This window comes from Aethalodelphis obliquidens, unplaced genomic scaffold (genome assembly GCF_003676395.1).
Source record: "Aethalodelphis obliquidens isolate GAN/ISIS:26980383/991018 unplaced genomic scaffold, ASM367639v1 scaffold52, whole genome shotgun sequence".
In the NCBI taxonomy this organism is placed as follows: domain Eukaryota; kingdom Metazoa; phylum Chordata; class Mammalia; order Artiodactyla; family Delphinidae; genus Aethalodelphis; species Aethalodelphis obliquidens.
The window spans coordinates 5,484,925-5,498,294 of record NW_020837996.1 but is presented as its reverse complement, the minus strand read 5'-3'; positions in this window follow the sequence as shown (position 1 = coordinate 5,498,294).

The following is a 13,370-nucleotide window of genomic DNA, read 5'->3' as shown; positions in this document are numbered from 1 at the left end:
TATTTTGATTTTGATGAGGACTTTTATTCAGGTACCAGTGGGGTGTCCATGTTGGAGTCAACGGAAGTGTTCGTGTATGTTTACGTAATCAAAAATAATTAGTCTGTTTTTCAAACCTTTATTTTTACAAGGAAAATGTAAAACTAACATGGCTCTTCTAGTAGGCACTTTTTTTTCCTCATCATTATTCAGAAAGTGGCCTTATGGTCAAATGTTTATAATCATAGCCTTCATTTATTGTTTGCACTAATTATACATCATGAGCCCTGTGTATGGGCCTAGAACAAAGATGACAAAGTAATTATGTTTTCTCTCCTCCAGTAAGGTATTGGCGGAAGGGAGCTAATGTTTATTGATTTGCTAGGTGACTTACCTATGTTATGTCTCTCAGTACTACCTAGTTTAGCCTAATAGTGACTGTTGTAGCATCTGTAGTTAGACTACTTAAATTCAGATCTCAATTTCTCCATATAAATGTTAGACTTTAGCAAGTTTATGACTCTGAGAGTAGTTTGTTTAGGTAATCCTTTAATATTTTAATTTTTTTAGAATTATGTAAGATACGTGGATCCAAAGTAAAATCTGCAAGAGAAGGTATATTTAAGGAAATACAGCTTCCGTCACTGTTTCCTTCTCCCACCAGGAACCATTTAAATTTCATGGTTTATTTTTCCTTTTTTCTTTCTACATAGCAGATATAGATAGTAGGTAGGTAGAATCTCCATTCTTTTTCTTAGATAAAAGTAAAATGGTGGGTGACATCAGAGAGGAATTGTGGATGGGAAACAGCAAAAGCCTGTCCCTCCACAAAATCAGCCAATAAACTAGCAAGGACAGCCAGAACCAAATTTTTTAGACTCTGGAAACTAATCAGGGGTTTACAGCAACGAGGTGAACGATGAATCAAGAAAAATCAGCTGAGTCTTGGCATTTCAGGAAATCTCTGATGAATCACTAGGTGATCACTAAGCTAATGAAATGGAGATTTCAGTGGCCAAACACAAGGAACCCAGACCTTACAAAATTAGTTTAGAAAAGCCATTTTAAAAACTGGAGCAGTGACTATAACAAGCAGCAACAACAAACTAGGGAGGGAGGAGAATCTGATTTCTAGCGTGGTCACATTATAATTCTCAAAGTGTTCAATTTTCAACAAAAATTACAAGACATGAAAGAAACAAGAAGGTATGACCCATACATAGGAAAAAAGAAATTAATAAACTGTCCAGGAGGAAGCCCAGACATTGGACTTGCTAGACAAAAACTTTAAATCAACAATTTAAAATATGCTCAAAGAGCTAATAGAAAGCATGGACAAAGACCTAAAGGAAACCATAAAAGCAATGCCAAGTAGAGACTATCAACAGAGAGACAGAAATTATTCAAAGGAGCCAGATAAAAACTCTGGAGTTGAAGAGTACAATAACAAATGAGAAACTAGAGAGATTCAACATCAGATCTGGCCAATTGAGATTATTTAGGCTAAAGAACAGAAAAGAATGAAAAAAATGAGCAGAGTTTAAGGGACTTACTGGACACTATCAAACATAGCAACATACACATAATAGGAATCCCAGAAAGAGGAGAGAGAAAAGGGCAAGAGCATATTTGAAGCAAACAGACAAGAAAACCCCAGAAAATTGCAGTCCAATATCCTTGATGGACACTGATGCAAAAATCTTCAACAAAATATTAGCAAACCGAATGCAACACATTATAAAGATCATACAAAATGATTAAGTGGGATTTATTCCAGGGATGCAAGGATGGTTCAACATCTGCAAATCAGCCAATGTGATATAGCACATTAATGAAATGAAGGATAAAAAGTATGTGATCATCTCAATAGATGCTGAAAAAGCATCTGACAGCAAAAAAAAAATAAAAAGTGGAACTACATCACACTAAAAAGCTTCTGCACAGCAAATGTAACCATTAACAAAATGAAAAGGCAGCCTACTGAATGGGAGAAAATATTTGCGAATCATGTCTGATAAGGGGCTAATATCCAAAATATATAAAGAACTCATACAGTTCAACAGCCAAAAAAAAGTAGGCAGAAGATCTGAATAGACATTTTTCTAAGGAAGACATACAGATGGCTGCCATGTTACTTAGCAACATTATGTAGACAGGTAAGCTCTCCCTCCAGTTCCCTTCTTGCCCAGGAGTTCCCTCCTGGATGGTGGCCCCTGACCTCTAGCCTCTGTATAGTCTTATGCTGTGAGGAACTTCATCTCTCAGGCAATCCTGTCCAAGTACCATGCAATAAAGCTTACTGTGTGTTCCTGCATTTCATGGTCTTGTATTTTTCCATGTTAGCCTCCAAATCCCTGAGGTCCCTTATAAACATGAATTTACATATCAAGGACATTATATAATGGTAAAGGTGTCAGTCTATCAAGATGATGGAACAATTCTAAACATACATGCACCTAACAAGAGAGCCTCAAAGTATCTAAAGGAAAAACTGAGTTTTGAAATTTGCCTATGGATTCCACACAATCTCAAGGGAAATCCAAGCAGGCTTTATTGTAGACATTAAAAATGTGATTCTCAAATGTACATGGAAATGGAAAGAACTGACATTGCCAAAGAAACTTTAAAAATGAAGAATAAAGTTGGAGAACATGTACTACCTGATTTTGAGAATTACTATAAAACTGTTGTAATCAAGGTAGTGTAGAGTTGGTGTGTCAGTCTGCTAGTGGGCAGGGCTGGAGGTCAGGGGGTCCTGGGGCTGGTGCCTGTCCATTAGTGGGCAGAGCTGGGTCCTGGGGTCTCTGACTACTGGGCCCTGGGGTCCTGGGCTAGTGCCGGCACACTGGTGTTTGGGGCCAAGTTCCGGGTTCTCTGGTGGACAGGGTCATGTCTCGGTGTGGCTGTGAGCTCAGGGGGTCTTAAGGCAGCCTACCTGCTGGGAGCAGCCCAGCTAGTTGCTTGGCTTGAGGCGTCACAGAACTGGTGCAGATAAGCTGGTGGGCAGGGCTGGGTCCCGGTGCTAATAAGGTAGAGGGAGGACTCTAAAATGGCAGCCAGCACCAGTGTCCATATGGTAGAATGAGCTCCCCCATATGGCTGCCTCCAGTGTCTGTTGTCCCCAGGGTGAGCTCCAGGTACCTCCTGTCCGTCCAGGAGGCCCTCCAGGATCAGCAGGTGGGTCTGATTCAGGCTCCTTTCAAATTACTGCTTCTGCGCTGGATCCTAGAGCATGGGAGATTTTGTGTGTGCCCTTCAAGAGTGGAGTCTCTATTTCCCGCAGCCCTCTGGGCCTCCCAAAAGTAAGCCCCACTGGCCTTCAAAGCCAAATCATTCTGGGGTCTCATCTTCCCAGTGAAGGACCCCCAGGCTGGGGAGACTGATGTGGATCTCAGACCTATTGTTCCTTGGGGAGAACATCTGCAATTGTAATTATTCTCCCGTTTGTGGGTCATCTTCCCAGGGTATGGGTCTTGGGTCCAGAGTACCTGGACTCTGCCCCTACTACCTGTCTTGTTGTGGTTCCTTCTTTATATCTTTAGTCGTAGAAGGTCTTTTCTGGCAGATTCTGGTCTTTCTTATCAATAGTTGCTCTGTAAATAGTTGTCATTTTCGTGTGCTCATGAGAGAAAGTGAGCTCAGGGTCTTCCTACTCTTCCATCTTAGCCAAGCTCCTATTTTTAGAGACTCAGTCCATTTCTATTTAAAGTAATTATTTATAGGTGTGGACTTAATATTGCCATTCTGTTAATTGTTTTCTGGCTGTTTGATAATTCCTTTGTTCCCCTCTTGCTTTCTTCTCTGTAATTTGGTGGTTTTTCTGTAGTGGTATGCTTAGATTCCTTTCTTTTTATTTTTTGTGTATCTAGTATAGGTGTTTCCTTTGTGGTTACCATAGAGTTTACATATATTTATAACAGTCTATTTTAAGCTGATAACAACTTAACTTTGAATGCATACTAAAGCTCTACATTTTTACTCCCTTCCCCCGAATTTTGTTTTATTATGTCACAATTTGCATCTTTTTACCTCGTGTGTCCATTAACAAATTATTGTAGTTTTATTTCATTACTTTGTCTTTTAACCTTCCTAGTAGAGTTATAAGTGATTTATCCTCCACCATTACAGCATGAGTATTTTAAATTAAACTTTATATTTTTTTCCAGTGAGATATATACCTTCACGTATTTTCCCGTTACTAATTAGCATTCTTTTGTTTCAGCTTGAAGAAGTCCTTTTAACATTTCTTATAAGGCCAGTCTAGTTGTGAACTCCTTCAGCATTTCTTGTCTTGAAACCTCTTTCTCTCTCCTTCAGTTCTGAAGGACATCTTTGCCTGGTAGAGTATTCTTGTTTGGCAGGGTTTTTTTTGTTTTTAACACTTTGAATATATCATGCCACTCCCTTCCAGCCTGCAAAGGTGCTGCTGAAAGAAATCTGCTAATAGTCTTATGGGGGTTCCCTTGTATGTGACAAGATGTTTTTCTCTTTTCTCTTTTATGATTCTCTCCTTGTCTTTAGCTTTTGACAGTTTAATTATAATGTGTCTCAGTGTGGGTCTCTTTGGATTCACCTTTTGGAACTCTCTGTGCTTCCTGAATCTTGACATGTTTCTTTCCCCATGTTAGGGAAGTTTTCAACCATTCTTTCTTTGAATAAGCTTTCTTTCTCTCTCTCTCTCTTCTCCTTCTAGGACCCCTTATAATACATATATTGGTCCATTTAATGGTGTCTTGTAAGTCCCTTAAGCTACCTCCACTCTTTTTCATTCTTTTTTCTTTTTGTTCCTCAGATTGGATTAATTTTACTGTCCTTCCTCTGAGTTTGCTGATCCTTTTTTTCCACTTGGTGTAGTTTACTATTGAACCCCTTTATTGATTTTTTTTTTTTTAAGTTCAGTTATAGTATTTTTAAGCCCTGTGATTTGTTTGGTACTTTCTTATATTTTCCATCTCTTTGTTGAAATTCTCATTTTGTTCATGCATTGTTCTCCTGACCTCAGTGAGCAACTTGATTACTGTTATTTTGTACTCTTTATGAGGTAAATCAGTTATCTCTGTTTCATTGAGGTCTGCTTCTCTATTTTTTTATCTTTTTCTTTTGTTTGAAACATATTCCTCTGTTTCTTCCTTTTCTTTAACTCTCGGTTGTTGGTTTCTGCACATTTGATAAAACAGCCACTTCTTGTAGTTTTGACACTGTTGTCTTGCGTAGGAGATGAACCTTATCCATCAGCCTGGCCCAAGCTCTTGGTTGTCTCTCAAAACTTTGTGGTGTCCAAGCCCCCTTCTTTATTCTTAGAGGCTCCCAGTATTTGAGGGTGTGTCAGGACCTGTCAGTTTCCCAAATGGGAGGATTGTGGTCAGCACCTCAACGCATGCTGACTCGAAGCCAGATCCTCAGGCAGCAGCTGGGAAAGTATGTAATTAGTGCCTCCCAGGGAGAAACTGGGAAAGGGCTTTTTTTGTCTGATTCCTCTGCACTGGGACTGGGTGCATTGCTGTGGATGAGTGCTCCTGCGCTTGTTAGTAACTACTTCCTTGTTTGCTGCCATCCTGTGGTACTCGTGAATGCAAGCCCCTTTGACTCTCAGAGCCAGGCATTCTAGGGGCCCACCCCTTGGATGGCAGCTGTCAAAGCTGGGCCACCAGGTGTATGTACAAGCTCCTTCCAGGGAGATACTAGTGATTTGGAGTGTACTAGAGGGAAAGGGCAGGTGAGGTGTCCACAGGCTTCCCTGGTCTGCAGGGGGGATCACAGCCAGCCCCTAGATGCATGCTAAATTAGAAGCCTGGCCCCTAGGCGGTAGATTTTAATGCATGCAAATACAAAGAAGAAAGAAGCCAGCCTTAACAGGCTACATTTTGTGTGATTTCATCTATATGAAATTCTCAAAATGCTAAAACTATAGATATAGGAAAAAAATCAGTGGTGGCCAGGGGTTTGAGGGAGGAGTATGGAGGGATGACTAAGCAGAACATGGGATTTTTAGGACAGTGAAACTATTCTATATGATACTGTTGTGGTAGATACATGACATTATGCATCTGTCAAAACCCATAAAACTATATAACACAAAGAGTAATCTCTAATGTAAACTGTAGACTTTAATAATAATGTATCAATATTAATTCACTAGTCATAACAAATGCACCACACTAATGCAATGTTTTAATAACAGGGGAAACTGTGCCATGGGGGAGAACGGGTAAATCCAAACCCTGTATGTTCTGCTCTATTTTTATGTAAACCTAAAACTGCTCTAAAAAAAAGTTTATCAATTAAAAAAATAGAAATCATTATGTAATTTCCCTCATAAAAAAGGATATGGGCCCCCTTTGTAGATTGGAAAATGAGGGGAAAAGAAGCAAAAGGGAAAACGTGGGGCCTTAAAAGACAAAATCAGTATAATATCAATGGACTCAGAACTTTCTCCCAACTCCCCCATCGCTGAGAACAAAAATTATTTATTAAAGACTTCACTGCACCGACAGAAGGGGGCACCCTTTGACTAGGAACCTTGTAAAAATACTCCAGAATTCTGATAAACAGATTAAAGCTGTAAAAAGCTATTACGTGAAGGAAACAAAACAAGACCACTTCATGAACCTCATGCCCTCCCCTCTCAAAAGCCACAGGAAGGAGAAGCAAAATATAACAGAACACTCCAAACTGGGAAAATTGATCTAGAACATTCAAAACTGTTAAGTTTTTTAATTACAGAAAAATCCTTTAGAACTCGAGCAGAAAATATCAAATAACTTACAGAGGCAAGATAATAGCTCCCCAAAACAGCATTCAGAAGAAGGTTTATGTGATTCAGTTAAAAAAACAAAACAAAACAAAAAACCTTTAAGGAAAAAAAGTGTGAACCAAAGGTTGTATTTTCATTAAATCTATGCTTTAGGCATCAAGACTGTTGGAAAACAGTTTTAAACATGCTAAAATTCAGTGATTTTTTTTTTTTTGTGCCTGTGAACCCTCTGAGGAATCATCCAACAGAAGATGACTGGGGTCTTTGTGACCGCCTGGAGGGGTGGGATAGGGAGGGTGGGAGGGAGGGAGATACAAGAGGGAAGAGATATGGGAACATATGTATATGTATAACTGATTCACTTTGCTATAAAGCAGAAACTAACACACCATTGTAAAGCAATTATACCCCAATAAAGATGTTAAAAAAAAAATGACTGGGGAAACTTTTGCAAAAGGACTAAAGGACTGAACAAATAACAATATGTTGTGGATAATTAGAGCCAGATTTCTCACTGTTGGACAAAGGAATGAAAATGAATGAAGGGGAGAGGCTAAATTAATGAAAAGGAAGGCTAAAAATGAACCCTATGGTGTTGGGTTGGAATTGGAGGTATCGATACAAACTCATGGTTTGGGGGAGATAGATTTTCAAAATTAGATATGAAGATAAGCAAGTACATATACACATACATATATATACAGGTACACACAAACATACACACACACATATATATACATATACTTACATATAAGTGTGTGTATGTAGAATTCCTAGCTCTTCTGCTGGACTCTAGAAGCAATAACATCTCAGTAGCAATGAGCACATGTAGCACATGTACCATCCAGATCTTGGTTTCTTACTATCATTCTCCACTGATATGAACCGTTTCTTTCAGAACTGGCTACTTTCAGGGTTAGGTTGAGAATGAATGATATGAGCCCTAAACATCTTGTCGGAAAAAGTAAGAAAGTGCTCAAAAAATGATGGGGGCATCATGATGGCTCCCACTGTCCAAATCTAGGACAATCTGAGCATCTAAATAAATAATAGCAATGGATTATAGCCTATTAAGTAAAATAAGAAACCATGAGCCCATGTTGTTTTAAATAAACGAATAAATACATGAATGAATAAATGATAAAGGAAAAGCTTTTTCTCACAGAATTCCATTTAATAAATGTAGAAAGAATGATAAACTTAAGAAAAATCTCTATTTGGTAATCATCATACTAATAGGTGATTCGGGAAAGAACCATCAATAAATGATACTAAAACTAAAGAGCTAAAAGTATGATGAGTTAAAGAATATTTACATAGTCTTACAGTATCTCTCCACAAATACATAATTGCAACAGGAGAACTAGTAACCTTCACATGGAAAAGTTAAAAGGCATCACCCAAATCAACAATCAGTGTTAACATCACCAGTAAAGTTACCGACTCTCCCAAGTTGGTCCCCAACAAGGGTCCGCCTACGTGGTGTCGTTCCAGCCAATAGAAGGAGACTGAGTTTGGCTCAGCTTTCCTCTTCAGTCTGAGAATGGAGCGGTAAGAGCTGGGCTCTGGAGAATGTGCTCTGCCGAAAGGCCCGCAGGGCGCTGCTTTGCAGGGTTAGGTCGGAGGAGGGAGGGGCGGAGTTCTCGCAGGGCGGGCTCAGCTGTGCTGCTCGGGGCTTCCCGCGCAGTGCGCGCCGCAGCGTCTTTGCACACCGCCCGCCGCCGCCATCTTTACTTCACGTTTTCCTGCGGCGCTTCTGCACGTGGTTCGCGGAGCTCAAACATCGGGAGCTGTGGTTTTACTCTGAGAACTTTAATCTGATGTGGTCGCCGCCAGGCCTCCATACCCAGCGCCCTACAGGCAAGTGAAAGTAGACTAAGCCCAAAAGAAGTGAGACCTTATCACCTAGATTCCATCTTATTTTTCCCTGGGACCCCATTGGGCTTTGCTGGTGACAAACCCCTCCTCTGCCTTTTGTCCTGCGCCCCATTCTTGGGGGGTGCTGAGGGGGCGACGGTCCATCTTATGTAACTGCTTCCTGAGTTTGGGTGCAGTCATAACCCCGGAGAGGGCAGTAGAGCTTCTCCCCAGCCGCCTTCAGATACGTTCGATTATCACCCGGCCTTAGCCCTGTTTATACCCCTGAGCGACCACCATTTGGAGTTTTATAGATTTTAACCTTTTGGAGACAGAGGACACCAGACAATTTAAGATGCGTGGTCCAGATATCGGCAAGAGAACAATGTTGTTAAGGGGCTCAGGAAAGGTAGAAAACAGGTGATGCTGGGGAGAGCCTGTGGTCCTCTGCTCCGAATTTGTTCGGCCAGAGGAGGCTGGCTGGCTTCTGTTAGCCAAGCTGCTTTTTCCAGTAGCCTGTCTGCATTTTCTCCAGTCAGGCACTGTGAGGCAGCCACCGTTGCTTGGGTAAAGCATCCTGGAAGTAACATGGTGAAGAGATTGCAAGGGGGCAAAACGAGGCAAAGAGCTCAAGTCCGAGATTCAGATGAGGTGGATCTTGGCAAGATAGTGCTCTGGAGCAGACGGCAGATCCGAGAGCTGTTTCTGAGATAAGCATTTGCAGTGAAAGGGAGGGTGAAGTGGAGGGTGATGATACCACTCTTAGGCAGTCATAATGGTTGACAGCTATAATAAGGAGTCTCACCCCTCTGGGCTTTGTTTACTTATTAACAGAAATGGGGATCATAATGGTGCCCACCTCATATGGCTACTTTGAGGATTAAATGAGATAATGCATGTAAAGTGTTAAATGAGGGATTGGCATGCAGTTAAGTGCTCAATAAATGTTAGAAACCTTTTTTCACCAGGAAACTGAGGCTTAGCAAGGTTAAGTAACTTCTCCAAGCTACACAGCTATGTAAGTGATGGAGTTGGGATTCTAGCATATCACTTGGAGCACAGAGTCAACTCACATCACCTGTTACGTAGAATAGAAACAGGGATGACAGGTCTGTGGTGTGGCTATGGTGATGAGCTTGGTTTCAGAATTGAAGACATTAATGTGGGGTGGGGAAGGGAGGTCCAGGAAGCAGTTGGACACGAGTCTGGACCTCAGGAGGGGTCTTGACCAGAGAAGTCCTTGTTTCCAAAATCATCTCTCAGAGTCTATGCACATTTATAGTCATCAGTGGTGCACTACCTAATTGCCAGGTATCTGGCAGATGGTGTTTAATAAAATTGTTTGACCACGATAACTGTAAATTCTTTAAGTGGTTTTAGTCACATTTTTATATTTGACTGTCAATCTCTCTTGCCACAGTTTTTCCATGGTGCCATAGAATCATTATAATAAAAAGCCTGTATTTCAGAAATAGAAAAGCCATATCCTAGTCAGTATGAAGCTTAAAGATTTCTGTATTATAAACCATTCCATTAAGAAGTTAACCTTCACTCAAAATAACTTTCTAAACTTCATCTCCTTCAACTACAAGCAGTTTTTCACCTCTTTTAATATGTTGAGTAATTTGTTACTCTGACGTCATTTAAAAAACCCAGATTCCTGAGTCACAAGCTGAATAGGGGGAAAATCTTCAGTATTCCTCAAGTCTCAACCATATTTACCTTCTGGCATACCACCTACCTTTGTCCCCCCACCAAGTACCTTATCACACTGTTGTTATGAACTTGTATGCATGTATATCAGAAATCTAAGATGAAAAAACAAGCATCTTTTAGGTCCCTCCCATGGGTTTATGAAGACAATAAAATTGTCTGTAGCAAGGGATGACAAACTATGGTTCATTGGCCAACTTTGACTCAACACCTGTTCTGGTATGGACGATGAACTAAGACTAGTTTTTACATTTTTAAAAGGTTGAAAAGAATTCAAAAGAAGAAAAATATTTCATGACATGTGAAAATTATATGAAATGCAAATTTTACTGTCCATTAATGAATAAAGTTTTATTGGAATACAGCCATGCTCATCATTTACATATCATCTATAGTGGCTTTCATGCTACAGTGGCAGAGTTGAGTACTTGTCGCAAAGATGGGCTGTGGATGGTGCTCTCATTGCTTTGCAGTGCTCTTTAACAACCTGTAGATCTCAGGGATGTGGTTATAGCGCCACCTGTTTCAAGTACCATGTACATCACTGTACAGAAATGCTTTTTAAATTTTGTTTTATTTTATTAACCAGCACAATAGCCATCATGTCAAAACAAAACAAAACAAAAGAAGAGAATAGTGGGATCCAAATGTCATGCTTTTAAGTCACAGTGGAGTGTGGATTATTTTGTTATAGGATGAGACAGGAAAGCATCATCTTTGTTGTATAGTGACACTACAAGTGTGCTAAAAGAATATGGTCTGACAGAGTAAGCCCTCATCACAACATTCCCAACTGCAAGAAAGGAGCTGCCAGAAAAATTAGAAAATTTAAAACAGAATATCTCATAATAGCACAATTTCTCCATTACAAATAAAAAATGAAAATGAGACTGTACCTAATGTAAGTGCCCTGGTGGCTCATTTATTAACCAGACTAGGAAAGATATTTATTGATGGTGAGTTGATTAAAATATTTTTGATGGTAGCAGCAGATGAAATGTGTCTAGAGAAAATAAAACAGTTAAGGCTGTTAGCCTTTTGGTGACAATCGTTGTTTGAAGAGTTGAGAACACGGGGAGCAACATCAATAATCAATTTAAAACCATGGCAGATGATTTCTAGTGGTTTTCCTTGGCTCTTGACAAGTTGACTGGTGTTACCAATGCAGCTCAGTTGTTTATTTGGCAAGTCCATGCTGAGTCTGAAGTCAATGAAGAGTCAGCTTTTATGAATAATCCATGTGGAAAAACTATGGTCAAAACTATTTTCAAAGAAAATGAGGAAACACTAATTCAGTGTAACCTGAAGGGGAATCTGCTAAGATGTGTTACAACTGTTGATGATAAAAATATGTGTGGAGCAGGAAAAGGCTTTTTGGACAAATTTACAAAGGTTGTGAAAATGTAAAGTGTTTAAAGCCTGTACTAATTTATTGTAATATTCATCAGAAGGTACTTTGTGGAAAATATTTGCACCTACTGTGTGTTATTGAACCAGTTGTGTCAAAGGTGATCATTATGTCTCCTGGACTTAACCATTGTCTGTTTTGTGAACTTTTGTCAAAATAGAAGCTGAATATTCTGACTTGCCCTATCAACTACACAGCAGTTTGATGGCTTAACAGATAAGTCATCTGTGACTTTTTGAGCTCAGGATTGAGATTTCTTAACAAAAACAGCCCTCAACCACTATTATTCAACCACTATTATTGAACACTGGATGACTTGGGAAATTAGCTTCTGCTGCAGACGTCGTAATGTTTCTTAATGGATTCAACCAAAATGACAAAGCAAAACAATGGTTATCTGCAGAAACCTGTGATAAAGTCATTTTGATGACAATTAATGTTTTTGTATTTATTTATTTATTTTTGCTGTATTGGGTCTTAGTTTCTGGATGACAATTAATGTTTAAATCACAAGCAAGATCAAGCGGCCTAAGAAACTTCCTGTGTTGTCAAAAAATTAAAACAGAAAGTGAGATCTCCATTCCTACAAAAATTTAAATGAACATATTTTCCAGGCTCAAACTATAGTTCCAGCAGTGTTTTCAGACCTCAATACAAGTGTAAAAGTAATTTTTAAATTTCAAATCCATTTAACTGTGCAATTGAAGGGTTTCTATTCAGCAATTCCACATCCAGCAATATAATAAATGGTGTGCTAAAAGGCAAACATCAAGAGAATATTTAATAGAATTTTATAACTGCCTTCTGAGCATGAAAATGCTTAATAAAAGCTTCTGTACATGGGGCTTCCCTGGTGGCACAGTGGTTGAGAGTCCCCCTGCCGATGCAGGGGACACGGGTTCGTGCCCCAGTCTGGGAAGATGCCACATGCCGTGGAGCGGCTGGGCTCATGAGCCATGGCCGCTGAGCCTGCACGTCCGGAGCCTGTGCTCCACAACAGGAGAGGCCACAACAGTGAGAGTACCACAAAAAAAAAACAAAAAAAAAACTTATGTACATGGATTGATATCAGTATTTGACAGAAGTTTGAGATTTTCAGCCAACTTCAAGAGTTAGTCAGCTATAAAATTTAAAGAGCATGCAGTTCACACAAGACCATCCTCACTTCTGACACTAATTGCAAGTTTGGAGGAGTTCCCAAAACTACCTTTAGTGTCAGTAATTCCCTAGAAGGATTTCCAGAACTCATTGAAATTGTTACTCTCAGTTACCATCTGTTACTGGTAAAGGATGAAGATTTAATTCAGCCAAGGGTAGATGTACATAGAGCAGAGTCCAGGGAAGGACCAAACATTTGTGTTGTCCTCTCCACATGGGGTCAGGATGCTTTATTTTCACTGCATCAGTGTGTGACCGTATGTGTAGAATACTGCCAACTAGCAAAGCTCACTCAAACCTTGGTGTCCAGAGATTCTTTTGGGGCTCTATCATGTAGGCAAGACTTTCCCCCCATGATTGCCCCCATGGTTGATCTCAACCATCAGGGCAACTGATACCATGTGGCCCAAAGCCTCACGTACATCACATTATTTGTCTTTCTGACATGGTCAGCCCCCACCCTAAATCGTATTTTTTTTTTTTTTTTTTTTTTTTTTTTTT